The 23,300-nt window shown below is 36.1% G+C and overlaps 1 protein-coding gene across 2 annotated transcripts in view; it reads right to left on the bottom strand.

Annotated features, from left to right (window-relative positions):
• GPC6 (glypican 6) overlaps positions 1 to 23,300 on the bottom strand; it is a 786,144-nt gene that overhangs the window by 635,987 nt on the left and 126,857 nt on the right. The gene's annotated exons all lie outside the window — the stretch shown is intronic.

Genomic DNA, 23,300 nt, shown 5'->3' with positions numbered 1-23,300 from the left:
AAGAGCAGAGGTGACTGTTCCAAAGCAAAGGTGGAAGGGAAAAGGTGAAGCTTGCACTATAATGTCTTAACACCTCGAGATACTTTGCATCCCAACAGAGACCTTCCTTCTTCAGAGCCTTCACAAGGCAGAGTTTGGACATCCTCATTTTGGGAAACACCAACAGAGGGTTTAACATGATGTGAGAACAAGTGGAAGCTTCATACACACTAAATTCTATGTATTTTTCAGGCAGGCACTTGTCAAACTTGTCTGCACTGCAGAGCTAGAAGGAAGATGCAGAACCAGAGTCTGAATATAAGAGGTTTTACTGGATCTTAGTAAAGCTGGTAATTTATGATATCGGCCTCTGGTATATGAAATTCTTACCTAGCTTTTCCTCCCCTGGTGTCAGAGAAAAACTATCTGGGTGGATTTTAAATTGTATTACTCCAAATAAAGTAAAATGGAAACATGAAAACAACCTTAGATAAATTGTTTCAATGGCCAGCTACACTTGACAGCATGGGAAATGGCATACAGCCAGTTTTGGTTCTCTGTCTCACTGCTTCAGAGCATCTTTATTGCACACTCTATCTTCTAATTTTTAAATGTACATTTTTGATATTTACAGAAATACAACATTATACAGCTTCTCCCAGAAAAGAGTTGAGGACTCGAACTGAAAAAAAGGGATTGGCAGAGTTCCTTGCAAAGAGCCTTCCTGATCTATAGTTTCAATTGCATTCTCAGAAGACAGTTTCTCTTTTTTCCTTTTTTTTTCTTTTTATCATGTGCTATTCTGTTTAAATTACACAATAATCTGTTGGCCTCTGTACATCTCTGTTTTCCTTTCAAATGCACAAATAAATTACTACTTTAAAAGCACAATAATTTATCATTTTGGTAAGGCTTCAGTATAATTATATTAACTTATCTGAACATCTACATTACCTAAAGTGAGCTATAACTACATCCTCTTACTATTAAAAGCAAAGCAGCAGATCCTTTTGTGAGGCAGTGGATAAACATTCCAGTCCTTCTTAGTTCCCATTTTTCAGAGCACGTAGTCCCCCTGACAGTCTACTCTATATTTACAGTTATGCTCTGGAAACTGCACATGTACCTTCACATACTGTCACCCAGATCCATGGTTAATTGTATCTATTAATCTTGTGTTCTGTTGGCATCATCTTCCACTTCCTGGTTTCTAGTGAAGTAACTTTCTCAGAAATCATCATTGCATAAAACACACTCTTAGAATTATAACCTGAAAGTTTGTGGGTTTTTTTTCTCTTTTTTCTCCTGTTTTTTTTTTTTTTTTTTTTTTTTACAATTCCCATCACTACCATGTTTGAACAGGCCTTCCAAAAGCAAGAACATATCTTTTTATTTTGGACACAAGAAATGTCAATTGTGATCACAATTTGCTGAAAATGTTTCTACGGTGACCATATGGGTTACTCTACACTTACTCTGTGATTTCTTCAACTCTCAAGAGTACTTCAAAGTACTTTACATAGGAAGACTATTGCAGTTATTCTATTTGTGCTCTAGTGGCCAAATGCAGTTATAAAGACATATCTAGATGCATAACTACTACAGAAAACTTTCAATAAAATTACTTCTCCAATCTTCCTGAAGCGAACTTTGTCATATTAAAAACAATGCAATAAAAAACAAACCCACCAAAACTTAGTGGTACATGTCCCTGCTTGAAAAAAAAATAATCAAAAATAATTACGTCTTCAATGAGACACTTGATTTTCATGTGTGATGTGCGCTCATAATATTCCCACAGTGTTACAGAAAACTATAATTACTTAGGATATTTGAGAATCCATGGATATAAGGTACTTCTCCAGTTTTTTTCCTAATCTTAACTTGCTTTTTGGGTGGCTTCAAAAATACCTTCAAAAATTCCTTCCAAAGGTCTATTGTTGCAAACTTGCCTTTATTGTAAACTTATTTCATTTCTACATTTTAATCGATATTGATCATCATGTAAAACTACAAGTAGTATGTAAATCTACAACTACTACCACAATGAATGTATATAAAGCATAAGTTTGTTAGCAAATATTAGGAGTTAAAAGACAACTTCACACATTCTAATTGAAACACTGGATTTAAAACAAGACACCTTTTCTTGAAATTCAATAGTAAGAATAAGATTGTTACTTGTCCCACATTCTGTAAAATTCCTGTTCCTTTAACTCTCTTCTCCTTAGTACTTGCTTTCCATCTCACACGAAAGCAGATTTTCACTAATGCTGCCCCAAAAGCTTGTGAGAGTTGTTACTGACCAATTGCTGCTTTCACAGCTTCTGCTCCTCACTTAAGTCCCCACAGAAACATGTTTTGGCTAATTTAAAGAGCCCTCTGTTCCTTGTGAAAACTGATAAACATAGTTTCAGGATCCTGTAGCCTTTTTAGTCCAGCCATCAGGCTTGCCCTTGTTCCTAAATGATAACTATGGTATCCTCCTCCTGATGATTTAGATAAGTAATTTCTTCTTAAAGCCAGAAAAACAAAAATGAACACAGGTAACACAGGACACTTCCACATGGAGACCCAAAAGACACAGGAGGAAACCTTGGCTCTGTTGTGCACAGTAACAACATAAACTACCCTGTTTAGCTCTTTTAACCTGTTTCCAGCAATGGCCAAAATCGAAGTATATGAATAAGGTAAGCATGCAGGAAGAGACTTCTCTGTGACACTCTGTCAGTCCTTGTGTATCTGCAGCATACAAATTTACCAGTTCAGGGATGACACCTTGGCATTTAAGTACTCCTGATGGCATTTATTTCATTAACTTTTGGGATTGCCCCTTGCACTACTGTACAGTTTTGGTATCCACAGTGGCCAACAGCAAACAGTTTTACAGGTTACTGAACAAAGAACCACACCTTTCTTCTTTCATATTGATCTTGTATATGATTTTTTTTTTTTTTTTAATCTTTAAGTTCCACTGAAGCCCCTAATGCCAGTGAAGCCAGTGGGATCTCCCTTCCCCTAGTCCAGGAGCAAGGATGATTGGGATCCTCCCAAGGAGTGGATAGAAACTCCACAAGAAGCCAAGGGATGGTCACATTTCAAGAGCGTGTTCAGCTCTGCCAGGAACTTCTGATATGGGAAAGGAGCACAGAAGCCAAAGGCTTAACTTCATTAGCCAGCTGACACAAAAATTACAGGCCTGTTTCGTCTTCATGAGGAACCTACACCAGATGACTGTGGGTGAACACCCTGCCTGTAGCTGTGCTGGAGACACAGCGCCCTGTGCCAGGAGCCCCCATGCCTCAGGCTCACCTGCTCGCTGTGTCCCACAGGGGTGCACGGGTGCTCCACAAGACACTGACCCCACATTTATTGGATCAAATCCTGGCTCCCTCGCTGCCCACACAGCACAAACCTCTGAAGAAAATCAGAGTACATTGAGAGACAGTGAACACTTAGCCCTTGCCATGAAAAAAGGATAGGGTGCAAAGATGTTGCATATCAAGAAACCAAGACTTTGTGCTCACTGTGGAAGCACAGACATTGCCTTTCTTTTTCCTTTCTCTTTATTTTTTGAAGATGAAGCCATTGAATACCACACACCCTGTGGTACCCATCTTACAGGCATTTACCAATGCAAAATCATTTATGAGAACAGTTTAGGTGTAATCATTGCTTAAAGGCCCTAGATTACCCCAACCTACCCATAGCATGTTCAAATTAAATTGAAGAAGTCTTTCAGAGGAAACTGAGCATATTACCACAATGTAAGAAAACATTCAAAACACAGATTGCATATTCATTTTTATGGGTCTTAAAAAAGTAAATTTATTTTTATTATCCTTGTTTGGTAAATCCCAAATCCATTTTATAGACAAACAGACTGGGTCATGGAAAAGTTCAGTAATGGAAGTAAAATTTGGGCTCAGAAGTTCTTATGTCAATTCTCATAGCTATCAGACTGCTAAAAACTCAACAAAGTACTGACAAGTGAAAAATGACTAATAGTTCTTCATTCTAGTTAAGGGGAGAGAACTCACATGTCGAGGACTTTAACTCCCACTGAGCTCCCTTTGAGAAAAGCTCTTAACAGTGGGTGTTTGGATCATTTTTAATTAAAAAGGGAATTTTCTTTGTAGCCCTGGTCTGATTGCATGATTGGTTTTGCTTCTTACAATCACTTAAATAATTTCAACACACTGGCAAGTTTCTTCTACAAAAGTGATGTGTGCCCATTTATTTTGAAAAGGTTTCTTAAAGAATAGACCAGAATCTCACATTGAGTTGCTTATGATGTCCATTCTTAGTGAAGTCAGGAGGATATTATTTCATGTAGTTGAAAGACTAACTGAATTTTCAAAAATTAACTGTGTTGTTGAAATGTTGGTTTACTGCTGCATCGAACATTTATCCTAAAAGGGGGAAAATCATATTATAGTGGTGCGTAGGCATAAGAATAATAAAGTCTCTGACAGCAAATCAATGAGTCACCTGTCTCATGCTACAAAAAAACAATACCTGATTTCTTGAAAACTCTAAAAGATCTTGCAGTGCTATTTTTTCATTACACATAGAAATACTCTCTAATTTTCAGAATATTCAGATGTTACAATCACAAAGGTCCATTCAGCACATCAGGAAGACTGTTAAGAAAAATGTAAGAGAAAACTTTGAAGCCTCTCAATGATGTACTTGCCCAAATTTTAAGTTAATGTGGTTACATGAACTGGTGAAGTTATTCTTGCCTTTCATCAGCATCAGAGCAGAACTGGACCCCATGACTGGCTCAGTGTGCTCAGAAAGACCAGCAATGCTACAGCACAGCAGCCTTTCTCATGAGGGCAAAGCAGCTCTTCACCCATTGCCTGTCAGCTTTTCTCAGAAGCAACAGTGACATTGATTCTCATTAAGAGTATCTAAACAGGCATCACTCCTGAAGAGAGATACAGCTGAGGAGAGAGGGAAACAGGTGGCTCCTCTTTATTCCACAGGTTATTGACTGGGATCAGATTGCCAAGCTCATGTCTCCTATTTCTGCTGCAAATCAGCAGACATTCATGATAACAGTATTTCCATCAAGTAAATCTGACCTGTACATTGTCAAGTGACAGCATCCTAGCATCACTGGGTCTAACAATTCAATATAATGACAAAACCAGGGATGCAGATTGGCAATGTTCTAAAATACTTTTATGTGGAGCTCCCCTCCCAAGCATCAAATCAAACTTTTATTAATCCTTCAGGAATCGGAATAATTTCAGATGTCATTGCTGACTATAAATTTATCAAATCAAATTCAGACTAGCTTCTGATTTTGCATGGTCCTGAAATACAAAACCTGAGTTGCACTACAAAACACATGTCCATTTTGTTGTTTCAAGTCTGTTGGTCATAAATGTCAGATACACACACTCTATCTCAATCAAACCCCAAAAAGTTATTTTTATATAATTGTTTTACAATAAGCCACTACCTGCGTCTGACTATAACATCATGTACTAATGGTCAAATTTGAATCTATTTTAAGGATTAGCATACTCTGTAATGACATGACATGTATTTAACGTTTAAAATATTCTTTGAACTTTTGCAGGGTCTCCCAAAGTACTTATCAGTTTGCAAAAACAAGCAGTCATAAAGAAAAATCTTCTTAGATTCACCTCTTCTGTGGTGCAGGGAAATTTTCCGTATCAGATAAGAGAGACAGAAAAGAGAGAAAAGGAGACAGAGATTCAGGTGCTACAGCCCTTCACAACAAATCACCTGTGAAACTATGACTTGGTATGAACAGTAATCTCACTGCTGTAAACACTGTAAGAATCCTAGGGGCCAATTAACTTCACTCCTCAGTTCAGTTTTGGATTCTTGCCCTGTGGTAATTAGCAGTCTAAATGTATTACCTGTCTTTTACAGTGAAACAACTAACTCCATCCAAGACCAAAACGCAGACATCATCTTTGGTATATGTCACTTTGATGGAGAGCTTTCTATTGGAAGTACAGATGCAGCTCCCTTCCTTGCTCTATGCACTGCATTTTGACATTATATCATCAGACCTCAAACCACTGCCCTTCACAAGCCACATCCCAAGATATGCAAGGAAAACCCGACCATCCTGTTAAGAAAATATAACTTTGCTGGGCTGCAATTTGGCCTTCATTTTATTTCAGGGACTTTGAAAAACACCCATGTTGACAGTCATTGCACCTAAGAACACAGTTCCTCCCTCTGCAGCAGCAGCACAATCCTCCTGGTCACAATCGGTAGGCACAGAAAGGCTCCCTGTACCCCTTTGCGGGAGAACAGTGATCTCTTACTGGCACAGACATCTATAGAAATGGAGAGACAGCTATACAGGAACTCACAGAAAATACAAACAGGCTAATAAGGTCTTTCCCTTTTACTGATCATGTTGAACTCCCATGCCCTTTCTCATCATCATACAGCTCTTTTGAACAAGGAACCTCAATAATTTCCAGGTTCGACATACAATCAACTAAAAAAATGCATTGACTATTTTTGGTTTTTAATATTTTTATTCACATTAAGCCTTACGAAATTGCATCGTGCAGATGAAACTTTTTGCATTAAAAGGTTAAATTTCTTTGCCTTAATTATTTTTCAAACCAATGACTTTCTTGTAATTTTAAACACCTTCAAATACAATGTGTAAATACACATAAATAGAATCTTGTGAGATTTAGCAGCTGAGGAGCAGACCCAAATATTTTTTGAAAAGGTCATGCTGCTTCTTGTGGCAAATGCACAGCTGATAATTAGTCTTTTGCACCAGGCACATAACCTACATGATACAAACTGTTCCCCAGTGTATTTACATGGCTTCTTACAACCGCCTATTTCTATTTCTGTCCAAACACCTGAAAAGAAAATATGAGCTACTTCCAGTTATTGTAAACATTAGCATGTAAAACACATTCTTGTTTGTTTGGTTGTCTTGGTTTGTTTTTACTCTCTTATTTGTGTCAGGGTCAACAGTGAGAAGCACAAAAGACTTCTGGTTTAATATATGACAATCTTTTATTCAGTGATCATTTGTACTTCTTGCACAAAGGAGCCCATAATCGGTATTCACTTCGAAGAGTTTATCTTCAATGCATACTGACATTCCCCTCTTGTTCAGCATTTTCTTGGCTTTCACGGATTATAAACCACAGAGATCAAGTGACTCCGAAGGAGACACTGTTCTTTCACCATGCAGGGTGTACCAATTGTGCTTTGGATCTTGATGATATTACAGGTAGTGCCTCTAGATCTGACTTTGCTTCCTGATGCATATGCATTGACCCAAACACTTCCAACTTCATTTAGAAGTAATCTTCAAATAGAAGTAGAAAAAAAAAATAATCAAAATACTATTTTAACATTATATCAGTGAATAAATTGCTATGCATCACTTTGAGAACTCTTGCTTTTAATACTTTGTATTAAAAGATGTCAGCATTGACTGACTCTTAATAAGAATACAATACATCGAATAGAAATATAACAGAATTTTTTCTGCCACTTCTCCACTATACAAATATGCAAGTACTTGTCCAGCTCTATGTACTTGATGATACAACATGCTTGACTGGTCAGCCTTGCTCTCTTTTTTTCCCATTCACATATGTCTGATTTTTCAGAGCTAACAACATCACATCTACCATTTTTTAATCAGTCTGAAATCACTTCTTTTTGTTTGGACTCTTCTATCTTTGTGTTAGGGAGCAGTTTGATCAGTGCTATTTAATAGAAAGAGGTTTTTCAGGAAAACTGTTAAAAACAAACAAGATTTTTTCAATGCATGTGGTTCACTTAAGGAACATGACAAAATATGTTCTCATTATAAATTACGATATAAACGTGAAGACTTCTAACCTTACTTAAAATAGAGAGATATTATCATATTCTGTTCTTCATAGAGCATTTTGATTGATAAATCACGAGTGAGCTTAAACCACATAGGCATTTTCTTCTTTGAAATATCTGTCACCATGAAAATATTGAATATCCTTTTGAGGTCAGGGGCAGGAATACAAAAATCAGCTTTTCTTCCAAATAATAAAAGGTGAAATTTTCAATATTGAGATTTCAAGATCTAATTAAATCTAAATTTACGCGCAACAAAAGAGACTCAAATTCTATTAAAACTTTAATACCAGAGAAAAAAAATCTAAGAATGCTCTAACAGTAATGTAATTGCAGGACTGAAGAAAACTGTTCTATTAGCCTGACTGTGAAAATCAATCATTGGCATCATGTATGAACTAAGCTGAATGAATTTCATTTAGTAATAGCTTTAATGACAATTCTACACCAGGTCTTCAGACTATGAGCTCTCTAATATATAAGTACCTCTTTCTCTAACAATGCTTGCTTTATGAATAGCACAATAGGCATATCTCCACTAAACGACAGAGGCACAGGCACTTTTTCATTGTTTTCTTACCTCTCCAGCACATTAAAAAACATTAACTAGCTATCAGAATGATTGCAGATATATTTGTGTATGAGGGGGGTTTCATCCCCAACCACGCTCCAGTTTCTATTACATATAAAATGTTATTGTGAAACAAAGACATTTATTTTCTTGCTAATTTCTTCATTAGCCTTTTTTCCTTGGCAGAAATGTATTTCTGTCCTTACAATTGATTTCAACCGGTGCTCACCTGTGGAAGACCTGCAGAGTGTAACCTATACATTATTTTTAAAGATATCTTCAGTCAGCTGCCCAGAGAAGCTGTTAAAATTGGCAGCTGATAACAAAAATAGTATTTGAGTATAGTGTTTTGGTGCTCCCACAATCAATGACGTGGTCAGGAACATATTGATCTTCCTGAATCGCCCACTCCTGAATTAATAAACTCCTGCCAACTACATTCTTCAATGGGACTGCCCAATGCTCATCGTAGACTTGACACTCCAATGGATATACTCAATATAAATATTAGAGCCAGGTGCCAGCTATACCATCTGGAAAAAAAAAGCAACACATTCCTTGCAAGCACTAGGAATACTTGTCCTTTTCTTTTCTCCTTCACCACCGTAAGTTTGCCCTTCTTCTCTATGCCCACTAGCAAGGAAGAGTAGTGCTGTGATGATCACAAAATTACACAGCCAGACACCGCCAAGCTGAATTCTCCTGAATGTTGCATCAAGAAAATAAATGTTCATTTATCTCCTATTCTCTGTCACTGATTTTCCCCCAAGTTTGTGAATTTTTCTGTGAGATTACTGTCCTTTAAGTTTGGGTGGCTATTAGCCAGTGGGCTCCAAACAGACACAAATGGGAAGACTGTGTGATTGCATAAACCACCTTTCAGAGTTCTCTAACATCAGGTTATCTTAAAAGAAAGTCACCATGATTTTACTACAAAGAAGCAACAAATGCATTGCCAAGGTAGTTTGTTTTTTTTTTTTTTTTCTAAGTAGTTATCTGAGCCTTCTAACACACACCAAAATGCTGTTGGTACTAAAATCCCAAGAATATTGTGAAAGAATCTCTGTCGAGTTATTGATTTGCAATTTTGACGTTATTTGTAGTGAAACAAAGGAACAAATTAGGCTACCAGGCGTGTGATTACATCAGACAGTTCTCCTGAATAGCTAAATCGTGCACAGTGGGTATTACTCAAAGACATGGGTCAGGAAAAACTTTGAGTATAAATGTAAGTTAGCCTTTGAGTGACCTAAAAGAGAAAGAAATATTTACCACAGACTGAATGTTTCCCATTACTTTTATTTGCGTTAATCATCACACACTACCAAAGTCCAAAATATGACAGAAGGGGAGATGATTTAGTTGTTTTGTCCCTTACATGACAGTCCAATGAAAGATCTCTAGAAACAACATTTACAAGCAGAAATATGTTCTGCTTTACCAAACTATTCTCTCAGTAAAACACAATTTACAAGTTTCTTTGACCCTGCAGCAATATTTTGCATGTGTTATACTCTTGGAGTCAAATTTCTCTCTTGCCTTTCCCATCATGATGTGCCAACAGTTGAGCAGAGTGTCTGTATTAGTGATAAGATAACCAATAGCTTGAATTTTACAACTATCAATTGTAACTCGTAAATAGGATGAAGAGTAAGTATGGAAAATAAACAGTGCAGTGTCTCCAGGAGAGATGAATTGAGACCGTTCAGCAGTGCAATGTGGGCAATCAGTTACCTTTACATATGTAACTTATGATCAGTGCCTTAAAGACTAAATTCCTGGTCACAGATCTTCCGATGTACATGACTTTGCCTGAAGACAAAGACACTGATCAAATTTGATTTTAAAAATCAAAATACCTCTTTTTTTCTCCTCAGCATTCTGAAAAAAACCTCTGCACAAAACTTGTCACAGGCAGAAACTTCCCTCAGGAGGTAGACCTAATGTCTCATTAGACGTTCCCGTGATATCTTTTGTGTTTTCAGATTTTTAATACTTGATTATTTTCAAAGGTCTGGGGTGGAATGAATATAATTGCCATTAAATCTTGTCTAGATGCTTTGAGATCTGCTAATTGAATGCTCTGGGTAAGAGCTCAATGTTATTAAGTATTGTGATTCCAAAATTAGGAAAAAAAATAAACAAGCATTGCTTAATTTTCATTGTAGCATGGGAATAGCTTTTTCTTCAATTTCACAGCTAAAATTCTTTCCCACATACTTCATTTCCAATCAACACCTGCTTTAATTGATTTGCCCAAAAAGCTTCGTGTAAATATTTTTTTAAATTAAATAAGCTAGCTAGTTAGTAGCTCAAAATATTTTTATACGGAAATTCAAGGTGTCTTAGTAAATGAAAGGGTTTTTTCTTTGAATTTATGACTTTATGTATGCCTTGGGGAAAAATGTTCACTAATTTTGGCTTTCACTGAGCTCAAAATTGCATATTGCAAAAAATTATTTAACCATTCCAAAACGTTTGGCTTATTTACAGATCTTAGAATTATTTACCTTTACCAAAACAGTTTTCTATTTCAATAAATTTTTGTGGTTTAACAAAAACTCAGAAGCACACAAGAGCAGGTTTGTATTAACAATTAAATATTTCAAATTTTAAAAGACATATACTTATCACTAACTCAATGAAAAATCTTACTTGTTAGAATACAACAAAAAATAAGCTCAAAATAAGTATCTGGTAACTGATAAGTTATAAATAAGAACTGTCAGTGTTTGCTAGAATGAGAATGTTACTTTCTGTAGTTTTTTAAGAATGTTCAAACAGGAATATCTTCAATAAATGTATCTGTCTTACACCATTGCATGAAATTTACTAGAGCAGTAAATAAAACAAGATTATACAAGGATCGTATTTTACTCTTACCTTGAACTTTTACCACTCAGGAGTAAAGCTGTATGATTGTGGACAGGCAGTTCTGGCACCACTAGGAAAATACAAATTCTCAAACATTTTCTTTTAAAACTGTCAATAAAAAGGAGTATTCACCTCTAAATTATTTGAAAGCTGAGAGTGTCAATAGTCTATTTAATTAAATAACTATTTTATTTTTTTCTCTCAAGTTCCTAGTATGTTTTCATCAAGTTCTATGATCTCAAATATAACAATTGGTTTAGAGCTTTTTTTTTTCTTGGCATTCCCCTACACAAATAATCAACATCTAACCACAGATTTCCATAACATTCGTTTTTAATGGAAATGGCAATTATTTACTTCATAACCACCATTCCCTAGCGATGAGAAGGAATCTCTGAAGACAGCAGCCATGACATTAAAATGACCCCGGCTTTTGTTTTCGGCCTCCTGAGATCTTTACATGGCGATCCTACACAGCCTTTTTGTGCATGTCTTGGCTGAATTGCTGACATCAGAAATGACCAGGAGCGTGAACTATCTCTACTCTGTAAATACTTAAGTATGCACTCTTTGTTTCTGCTGACTTTTTACTGCCTCCTTGCACAAGTTCCTACTCCGTGTAACAATTTGTACAGTTGCAGCATTCTTGCTGCTTTTATTGGCTCAATTATTTGTAGAGATATGAGTTGAGCTTTTTTATGGAAATAAGTTTACACTTTAGCCACACATCAATTATGGACATTATAAAATTCAGGTGTGTGTTTTTGAAAATATCAGTCTTCTATTGACCAAGTTATTGCTCAGTTAAAAAGAAATGAACAGAAGGATGCCATTCATCAAGTGATGATTAATTATCCAAGTATATTTGACTGCTCATATTGGCTGTTTTTTTCACGATAGGAACACAGGTCAAATCAGTTTACTGTGATTTCATTCCAAGTAGTTTTTCAGTTGTATGACTGTAATCTTCTTCTAGACACTTAAAAGAAATTGACTTAGCAAGCTGCTTATCTGAGATAACTTTCTATCCAAGTGGAAGGAAACCACAACAGCTGACCAGCAGGTCTTGCTTATGTTCTCTGTGGTGACTGGTTGGACTTTCCAACAGTGACAGGAAGAACTGTAACTTATAATTCTGAGGTCGGTAAAAAAGCACAAACCCTTTGTTTTAATTTCCCAGCAGAAGGGATATGAGTGATGTAGAATCCATTTATAATCTGAGTTACTAATTTCATTTTTGCATAAACATGAGGACTAAAATAAGACAGTCAGGCTGAAGGACAGCTTCCTCTAGGAATGTGATCTCAACACCAATACCCAAATCTCAGGAGCATCTCCATTCTAGAGATATTCCACACTCAGAACCCAGTGCAAAAGCAAAATTTAACTTCTTTTCATAGGATCCCACAATAATTCATTTTGGAAAGGACATCAGAGGTCTTCAGTCCAGCCTCCTGCCCAAAGCAGCATCCGTCACAAGGTGAGCACTCCCAGGTCTCAAGGTTCTTTTCTTTTCCTCCATATTAATCAAATGTTCAATTTCTTTGCTTGCATGTATGGTACTATCCAACAGGTCCCAGGGAACCAAACTCTCATGACCTCCAGCTCTTAACCGCAGATGAGCTGGATCTCCTAAATGTCACCACCAACTTTCCTAAATGCCCAACTCATACCTGCAGGACTACGAAGTGTTGCACATGAAGTTTCAGCACCTCTGGGTGGGATGAGCTGGGATCACTCGGTATGCAAGGCATTTGCAGGAGGGGCATGCATGGAGCACCATGACCCTGCACTGGGAGCAAGTGCCTAGCCAGCAAGTATGATGGAAATGACACCTGCTTCCCTCCTTTGAGAGTAGTAAACAAATCAATGAATAATTAAATAGAATATTCCTTAAAATAAGGTGGTTTTGGTTTGGTTTGGTTTGGTTTGGTTTGGTTTGGTTTGGTTTGGTTTGGTTTGGTTTGGTTTCCAGCAGAAGACTGATTTCTAATTGGCCAGAATATTTCAGTGTCTTCTAAGAAACATACAAGGTACCATACTAATTGATACCTGGATGCCTAAATATTAGAAGAAGGTGTTTCTATTAATTATTGTCATGGCTTATTCCATTCCTTATTCCTTATTGCTTATTCCTTATTCCTTATATATACCATTTTAGCTATTACATCTATTACATATTAAATCCAATGCATGGTAGCTTCAGTATCACAAGTCAGTACTTCCTTTACTGATTATAATCACCTTCCTCACACAAAGGAGTAAATACACTTACTTAGTTTCAAGTAAATAAGGCTTTTATTAACAGTGAGCTACTGTTTCAGGTCAGCAAATTTGTCCTTATCTGTTTTCAGGATATAACCACCACATTTACGAAACATATGCATTTTTTCCAGATAAGTGTTATTTGCACCTTTTAATATGGTGATGTTAGCAGTACATGCAGCACTGGAAGTAGACTCACTAATTTAACTGCAGTAGAGACAGCAACAGAAGTAAAGATCTGCACGTCTTCAATCTAACATGCCATTCAATCAAGCAATGTGCAAGCCGTTTCTCTGTGCACTAACACAGACTCTATGAACAGAGGTGTTTTTCTTTCTTAATATGGGTATATTGGGGTGAATATTGTTTCCTAATTCTCAGACATCTCTTCAGCATGTCAACGAACCTGCGTGAATATTTGGAAAGAGCTGTGAAGAGTCAAGGAGAGACCAGAGGAATTTTATAAACTGCTGGATGCCTTTTGTCTCAACACAATCACCACAGATTTTTGTCCCCATCTCACATAAACAGTTTGTCTGCAGCACGGCCAAATTCTGAGGCAGAAGGATCAGTCCTTTTGACACAGAGGTTACACTGATTTTTCTTAGCACAGAAGTGATAGAGAAAAAGGCTGGCTACCCTGTCACTATCACTAGGGAGAACCTGGGAAGGTCTGGTAGTAAAACAGTTCTTTCTGAATTCTGCATGGAAATATTTTTCTTTTCCAAACAGTCAGCTAATAAAATTAAAATTAGATTTTCAATCCAAAGTACCAAAACCCTCAAATAAATATCTGAGAAATTTGAAAACATTCAAAAAATTTCTTAAAAGTTCTGAGAAACGTGTTTCTTGGCTAGAAAACCAACTGCTAGCAGAAATAGGAACTTCTTTCTATATTTCATAATTATTTAATAACTTGATTTCGTATTTCTAAATTTTAAAAAAGGAAATGTTTTAAAAGCAGAAGACTCCGATTTACCAAAACACAAGAGAATGACCAATTTACTTTTTATACTTCCCAATTTTATTCCATACATAATTTAAAAATTTCTCAATAATCTGATTTTTTAAAAAGGGAATTTTCTAATGATCTCTGGTTAAGTTTAGGCAATATTTAGTAGCACTATATAGAAAAGGAACACAGGTGAGTATATTTTCTTCTAAGAATATTTGATTTAAACAATTTATAATCTATTACTATTCCCTATTTTTTACATATTTTTATAATATCATTATTCAATTAGCACAAAGTCATTTGTAATGTTTTCTTTTTGAAATCTTTATACTCAGTGAGCCAAAAAATAATGCATGTTGCACTGAATTTTTCCTAAAACAATAACAATAAAAACCAATTAGGAAAACTCTCCAGTATTTGTGCATGTCTAGAAGGTAGAAGTACATAATGCTAATGTTTTCAATTTAATTTAATTTAAAGTAAATTATAGTTCAGCTCTCTAATGTCATTGTTTTATTTAATGGCCTTAATTCGGGCTTGATGTTCAGATAATTAGCTTTGATTATCCTGTTTGTATCAGCAACTGCTCCAGTTTACACAAAAAGGACTCCAGTGCTTGGGGAAATAAAGTCCATGATTCACAAGACTTATCACATTGGATAATTATAAATAGGGAAATGATGTCATTAGCATCAAAGCAAATGAACACATATTTGAATAGATAGCAGATGCAAAAGGCAAAGGCTACTATCCAAAAATAATTTGTTTTGGAATATCTTTTTAAAGATGAAATAATCCTAGAAGGTTTCTAGTTCCTTGCTTTGTGCCCCATCAAGCTTCATGAACTTGTGTATTCAAAGTTGAATCATCTCTTTCTTCAGAAGTTTTACTGTTGACTGTAACATCAAAATAAGAAAACTAACGTGGATATGTTCTAGAAAATGCCTTCCTGTTTCTTTTTTGTCTTGTAGACAACTGCTTTTTCTATGCATTAATATCCGCACAGTTCTGTTCATTGACTTCATTCTTAATAGCTGTTTTACACCAAAACTTCGTTACTAAGCTGAATAAACATAACTAAAAAGTCCCAGAGGTCATTATCGATTACTAGAAGAGAACTGCAAATGCATATGCATATGCCCTTGGTGGCTCTAAAATGCCACATTAAAGAAGGCTCACTATCCATAGAAGAGTTTTTTCAATGCACAGCTTTAGAAAAGGATAAACCACAATTTTCAGAAAAATATAATAAATCAGCTAGTTGCCCACTGCTGCCTAGTACTTGAAAAATTGCTGATACATCACAAAAGAAAATGAAAGGTTTCACAAATCATTAGCTTAGTAGTATAATTAACATGAAAACTAAAAGTACTGATAATGCCTGGTGAAAAGTACCAGCAGAAGTCAAGAGCAAGCAGTCATTTCAAAGATCAAACTTTAATGTCCTAGGTACTGCTACTAATTCATTGATCCTGTTTTAAGCAGCAGTGCAGTCAGTGGCTTTTTTCCCCTTGGAGTTGTAACCAAAAGTCAGTCCATTTCTCACTGGTCTTTGTAGGTAATCAGACTACCACATTCCTGTAACAATTACTAATTCCAGTCCTCTAGATAATATTCCAGAAACTGCAAAGCAGATTCAAGACTATATATACAAAACAATTGACACCACAAACATGAAAAGTCAATTGGGATGAATCATTCCTGGACTAGTAAGTTTTTTTGAAGATTATATTAATTTGCTTTTGACAGAAGGTTGAAAGGTTACGTTGGTTTATTGCAATGGGATTATAAAATCATTTAGCAAATGGTACTATCAAGACATATGTAGCAGAATCTAGACTGTGCATGTCAAAAGATCACTTTCTTTACTGGTACGTTTGGGGTAGAAAGCTGAAAAACAAACCTGTATTTTGAAATGTCCATCAAAAGTGTCTGGACAGTTTACAGTGGAATTTAAAGTCACATCTTTTTGTAGAAATGAGGGGTTAACATTGTAATGATACATTAGGAGCTGAGTGGATGATGCAGTATTTCTTGCAGGAAACAAAAGCTGAGGCTACAAGGCTGAAATGCGTATAGTTTGAATATAGAGAAACAAAAAACCCAGAAATATTTTTATCATTAACATGATTGTTTTCTTTTGCCTTGTCTGCTTTTATGTGTTGCTGTATGGCAAAACATGTTCCGCAAATTGCATACGTGAACATGGTCTTCCCTCTAATTGTAAAAAAAAAAAAAACTAAAGGAAGTTAGATGTAAATATCTATAGGGCACATTTAACGCAGAAAAGGCTTCAAACCTCTCTAAAGTACAAAAGAAGATATAAAGCTATGCCTAGGGCTCATCTTCTTTGTAAGGTGAGTCAAAAGTGAACAGATTGTGGTTTCTCCCAGTGGTGTTTTCTGAAGAGCAAAGAAATAGAACGTAAACAGGAAAAGATTACAGACATAGGAGGAGGTATTACCTGGCAAAGGTAAAGGGCAACAGAAGAAAAAAGTTACAAGCAAATGAGATATTTTTATTTCTAAAATTCAGGTAGAACTCACTGAACCATGTACAAAACAATTACAGGTTTAAAATGTCTGCTACTTGTTAGACTAATAGAGCTGAATTTGAAAAATCCTGTATGCATATATTTTGTAAAAGGTATTGCACTATTGATGTAGTAGGAGCAGAAGGACAGTAACCTTCATTAAAACCAGGTTGCGTGGTCATCTGCACAGCTCTTGGATGCAATGCAATGTGTATTTTCTGCAAAACAATATTTCTGAGAGAGCACGACCTTTCTGAAGAATAGACTGTTATCCTGCAGAGCCAGGATCTGTGGTCAAGAATCAATACAGCCTTCTGGAGGTGTCTTGTTTGGTTTAATGGAGAGTGAGCAAAACAGCATGATGTGCGGTAAAAATCCATAACACTATTCAAATGTCATTTGAGGTGCCTTCAAGGTTAACAATCATTGCTATCAAATAAGCTGTCAGAATGGCAGGAAGCTTTTGTTCACTGAGAGGTCTAAGGTCTAATGCGGTAATTAAACCAACAATACAAAATAAACTGTTCTCATGCAGTGTAGCAGTGTGCCCGAGAATCCTAATTAATAGTTATCATAGCTGCTGCTAATGGTAACAAAACTTTTGCTAAGGCAGCTCTGCCTCCTTGTAAGCATCTGGTGCATTAAGTGCTTTCTCAAGTTTCTAGGATCATTCCTTTGCAGTTTTCAAACAAAAATTCACTAAAAGCAAAATGAAAGATAATTTTTTACCCCCTGTCACAACCTGTATCCAGATGAAGCACATTCACTTTTCAACCAGCTCACAATGCTTTAGAGGCTGAAACACCAATAGGGAGAGGAACAATTGTTGCAGAACAGATCCTCTCAAATGTGTTATAATATATTTTGGGTCTGAATTCAGAAGCATGAGGAAGTGTGACTCTACAGCCCTACACAACTTCGAAAACACTTTAAGTGTCTTCTCTTTCCTGGAAATCATGTTGGTCACTCATGGAAAGGCTATAGAATAGCCTGGAAGCTACTACTGTTCTTCTCTACTAAAACTTTCCAAGGGAAAAAAAAAAAAAGAAAAAAAAAAAAAAGAAAAAAAGACACAAAAAATCTGCTGTATAAATGGCTGCATAAATGAGAGGATTATGAATAGGACTGCTTGGAGTACTCTCATATTTGAAGCTCTTCTGTAAAGGCAAGTCCTCTGCTCGAAGGAAGCCAAATACTGCTGGCTGCCCAGCAGGTTTCTACAAAAGCAAGGGCTGGCAGGAGTCACAACTGCCCAAACTCTAACCACTCACTTGAAGTGCCCACAAGAGGAGGATATTGGATATTTAGAAGTGTCTCAAGTTTTGAGCACAAATTCCTGGTGAACAGGCCTTCACTGAGCTTTGTTTTACTGCCTGACATCTTTAAATGGATAAATCAGACTGGATTTTTGAAGAGTCAAAAACCTGGCTGAAACCCCTAGCAGTACCAAGGAACATCAGACATTATTTTTCAGAGCTGAGGCAGTGCTATTCAATGATAGTTAGAAAGGGCCTCCGAAAGCATTTCTGAACCTGAGACTTGGCCTCATAGACCTAAAAATGCAGACTGTATCCAGATACAATTAGCTTAAAAGCTTCTGTGATTGAATAATTGAGTATATCCATACTGCAAACTAAAAGAGGGCAAGGAGAAAGTTCAAGCATGGGACCTCTCATTGCTAATTTAATTGCTTAATTGTCAGCTCATTCCTGGCTCTGGTCATATGCAGGGGACTTGATACAGTCACAAGACTGGTGGATATCAGGCCACAGCCTAACAAATACCCTAGAAACGCAGCACTCCAAGAGAAAAAGAGCTTTCACATTTCTGGTCTTTGGCCTAACAAACTGTATTTGCCTCAGGTCCTAAACCAACCGCAGCATTATTAATTATTTACTTCTTCAAGGATTTATTAAAAAACAACAGGAAAAAATTTACATTATGCTGGACTAGACATTATATTTTCTTGATGTAAGCAAAGTCTCAAAGTCAGAAAATGTTAAGCTTTTAGAGTAAATGATTTAATAGTCACTTAACTGTGGAATATACAGAGCAATAATTCTGACAAAAGGTGACTTATCTTTCTGGGACAACTATCAAATTGCTTCTGCAGATTAAATGCGTGCTCCAAACTGTATGCATAAAGGTACTAAAATCACAAAGTACTGCTGAAAATGTCCAAAATCATCCCTTGTGTAACTCTATTGAAGCCAGGGGAATTGCGCTTGGGAGACATTTGTCACATTTATAGGCAGATTTCAATCCCTGTGACAGGAGAACAAAGGCCCTTGGCAGCAGGAACTCTGCCAGAAGTTCTCATAGAGAGAAGGCAATGAGCCCCATTACTGACTAGTTCAAGCCCAAAAAGAGGCTGAACCAGAGCTGGTAGAAAAGTTTCAACCTACTGACTCTTCCCAACATGCATAATTGAAGTCCCTGTGTAAATCCCAGCGGGTTTTAAGGCTGCTTTCCCAGTAGGCCTCAGAACCATTAGTGCAACCTACAATATTTCCATCAACTTGATAAATGCAAATGGCATGTCTCAGAGCAGATCAGCAATGTACTGGGGTGATGTAGAGAAAGAAATAACTACTTAAGACATTAAACTGTCCAGTATTTTTCATACAGTTCCCCTCCTTCATCCATCACAGATAGGACACACTAAATAGAAAATGCAAACTAAAAAACTGGAGGAATGAGTAAAATAAAGCACACATGAATTTGTTTTGTAACATATGTGCAATGAACTCTAATTTCCATCTAAAGATTTCTGATGATGCTTGCTTTTGAGTCATCATTAGGAAGTCAATAACAACAAAATGCATACACATTGTGTTTCTGCTATTTTAAGAGAAGGTACTGTTCCAATGAGAAATTATTTCCCAAATGAACTGATACCTTAAACAACATATGGAAGTGTAACAACAGGAACTACTACACATGCTTTTTGCCTTACTCTGATTTTGTCATTATAAGATCACAGCTGGTGTTGACACAACTGGCCTCTCTTCCTATCTCCTTCACCTTAAAATTACTGCACAGCCTGAAATTCTTAATAAGCCCTGGAGTGGAAAGGAGAAAGTAGAAGTGTACAGACATATAGCTTCATCAAGAGCAACAGAGACACTAGAAAATGGACATCACACATCACTGTATTTAATAAGATAAACAATAAAAGGTAACTAATGGCAAGATAAGCTTTTTGTTTGTTTTTGGTTGGTTGGTTGGTTTGGTTTTTTTTGTTTGTTTGTTCTTTTTTACATACATCTAGAAAAGTATGATAAATGCACTTCAAAGGAAAAAAAAATACTACAAAAATATGGTAAACATGCACAGTGGCTAATTTTCTTTTTTTCCTGCCAGTCTTAAACAGAAAGAGAGGAGTTGCTGTGCTCTCCTAAAGACATTTTTCAGGAAGTGATCCTTAAAAACTGAAATCTCTAGGGAGAATCCTAAGCACAGCCAACCACCAAGTGCAAACCAGATACTCAGATAACTCTGTAAAAAGGTTATTCACTATAGATTCAGTTATGCCATAGGGCGACAAATCATGGAAGGAATTTAACAGCAACATCACTATAAAAGACAATTGCCCATAGTTCCTGAGACAGGACTGTGCAAAATTAGAGTAGTCCTTGCAATTACAGTTGCTAAAAAAAACTCAAACCAAACACAAAACCACATTTCTTGACTTGTGCAAATACCATGTGTTAATGGCCTTATTTAATTGAAAATCTTTTTTGGTTATATATTCATCACCAGGAAAAAAATGCATTCTCCATAGCTGTCAGTATATAGAGTACTGTGGAACACAGAGTCAATAGTAGAGTGTCTGCTTCTTTTTAGAAAAGGTTGCAAACAAAATATGGCCTAGTATGCAAAAGATTATTAAAAATCACAATGTTGTGAGAATGTCACTTATCAAATAAATAACTGAATAAACAGAAAATCCTGTTGTATGTTAACTCAAGACACTGAATAAATAAAGACAGCTCTTCTGAAAGAGAGGCAGTTAACGTCAATATGCTAAGTAGATCTATTCATTAGTGTACTGGAAGAGAAAGTTGACTAAATAGTTGAAGCCTGCAGGTTATCATTTCAGTTAATGAAGTATGGAAGACTGTAAATAACTTCACATAGATTTGCACAAGTTAAGAGATTGAATTGGAAACATCAGTTTCCGGTAAAGTAAATGATCATTTGTATCAGGAACAAAATGCCTAAGACTTCTAGTTTGAGATAGGACATTTATCTAGACTTTACATTAAGCTTATCAGTAAACACTATGTGCAAGTTTAAAACAAAACGGTTATCTGTGGAGTTGAGAAGTAGTGGTATATAATATGGTATATAATATGACTAGTATTTCAAAAATTTTTCAAAAATGCAACAGAGAAGGAACTAAAAGACCCAAATTTCATATTGATTTGTCTTTCCATTTTTAATTAATTAACAAGCCTTTCACTGACATTGTTTACAATAGGATTTCATTGCAGCAAAATATGTATGCTCACTGAGGTCCTTTTCTCTGTAGCTCGTTTTGGTTCTTACTTATCTAAACAGTGTAAGACAAGGCAAATGGAGTTGGAATCAAACCCTTATGTCTTCTGCACTTTATCAGGAAAAGCACGTTTTGTCCTGAAGTCTTTTTAAGAAGGGTTTGTCAAGCATTCATACTGGGTTAAATTGAAGCATTGAATGTCCTAGAAGGATACATGTCAGTCATATGGAAGCTATCAACTCTGCATTGACCAAAAAGTAGATCTTTGCCACTACTTCTAGTCTTCTGGATCCTACACTCTTGAGGAACTACATGTATTTGGAAAAGCAACAGGTAACTAGGTAGAAAGTCAGTAAAAAACATGAAAGATAGTTTCAGGTAGAAAGAAATAATCTGATTTGAATGGCCCAGCATTCAGCTAAAATCTGGAAAGTTTACAAACACAGAGATTACCAGCAGGCATAAACAGCTTCTTCTTACTAAATTTACATAAAGGAAAATGGTTCATTACGGATGTGGGAGGCTTTTTTTTTTTTTTTTTTAAACACCAATATTGAAAATATAGGTTCCAAACATCCAGTGGATACAATGCTACTGAAGCCCCTACTGTTACCATACTTTTTAAAAATAATGGAAAACAGCGTCACATATATAGGTATATGTGAGTCTAGGTATTTAATTACAATGATTATGTTTTATTATCTCAGTGAATGGAAAAATCTCACACTATTAAAGCTGCTACTCATATATTATGAGTTATTTTACTAATATTCAGAGAGCTCTAGCTAAGTCAGAAGACTTGTATTTCTGTATTTTTGAGAATCCAAACACAAAGATCATACAGCATAGTGAGTCTTAACAGTAGCGTCTCTGGGGCACACATTTTTTTAATAGATTCCTGTTCTAAACCCACTTTATTCTTTCTCTGCAGTGATAAAGATTTAATGGTTACATTTAAGCATGAAGATCTGTCTGTAAGAAATGCCTATGTCCCTCAGCTAGTATTAAGGAAGCCTAGGGCAAATAACCTGCTAGTTTAGGAACATCAAGAACATTCCTAAAGCTAGCTATGAAAATTGCTACTGAGACGATAAATAAAGGAGAAAGGTAAGTAAACCAAGTAACATAATTTCAAGGCTTGTCTCTAGGTATTCTGAACTCCAATATATATAACTCATGATGTACAGAATCTCCCAGATCCTGTTATCTTGGTGGGTTATCCTGCATTTGTGACAAGTGATACAAAAACTTAGAACCTGTTGCCTAGAAGTCCCATCATCATATTTCCCAAATGCATAGCTGTGCAGAAAAGTGTAAATGGTATCAGAAAGAGGCATCTAGGAACTAGCAGAAAAAATTAAGCATTCAACAACAAGGGGGAAAAAATTAGGAAGCTAGAATATTCTTCCCCCAAATCAGAGTTCAGACAAAATTACTCTAACACTAAACTCTAACATCACCTACTACAGCAACTAGTGCTTCAGATTGAACAGGAATATATCCACTTCTTCCTATTTTTACTGTCAAATAATCAAAGCTCTGTTTTCTTTCCTAACTAAATGGGTGCATTTGGATTGTGTGTCAGGACAGGCCAAATTGTTCCTTCAATCTAGTCTGCATAGAAGGAAACAATCCCAGATTGCTCAAGTCATGTGTTGCCATCAATATCACGTGCCTTTCAATCTTATATGTTCCTGGAACCTGCTAGTGCTACTCATGGCATAACTAGAACCTGTTGTTCTCAGACCCATCC

Source organism: Patagioenas fasciata, chromosome 1, assembly GCF_037038585.1.
Source record: "Patagioenas fasciata isolate bPatFas1 chromosome 1, bPatFas1.hap1, whole genome shotgun sequence".
Lineage (NCBI taxonomy): Eukaryota > Metazoa > Chordata > Aves > Columbiformes > Columbidae > Patagioenas > Patagioenas fasciata.
Note: the sequence above shows the minus strand (reverse complement) of the source record. Positions and strands in the feature narration are given on the sequence as shown.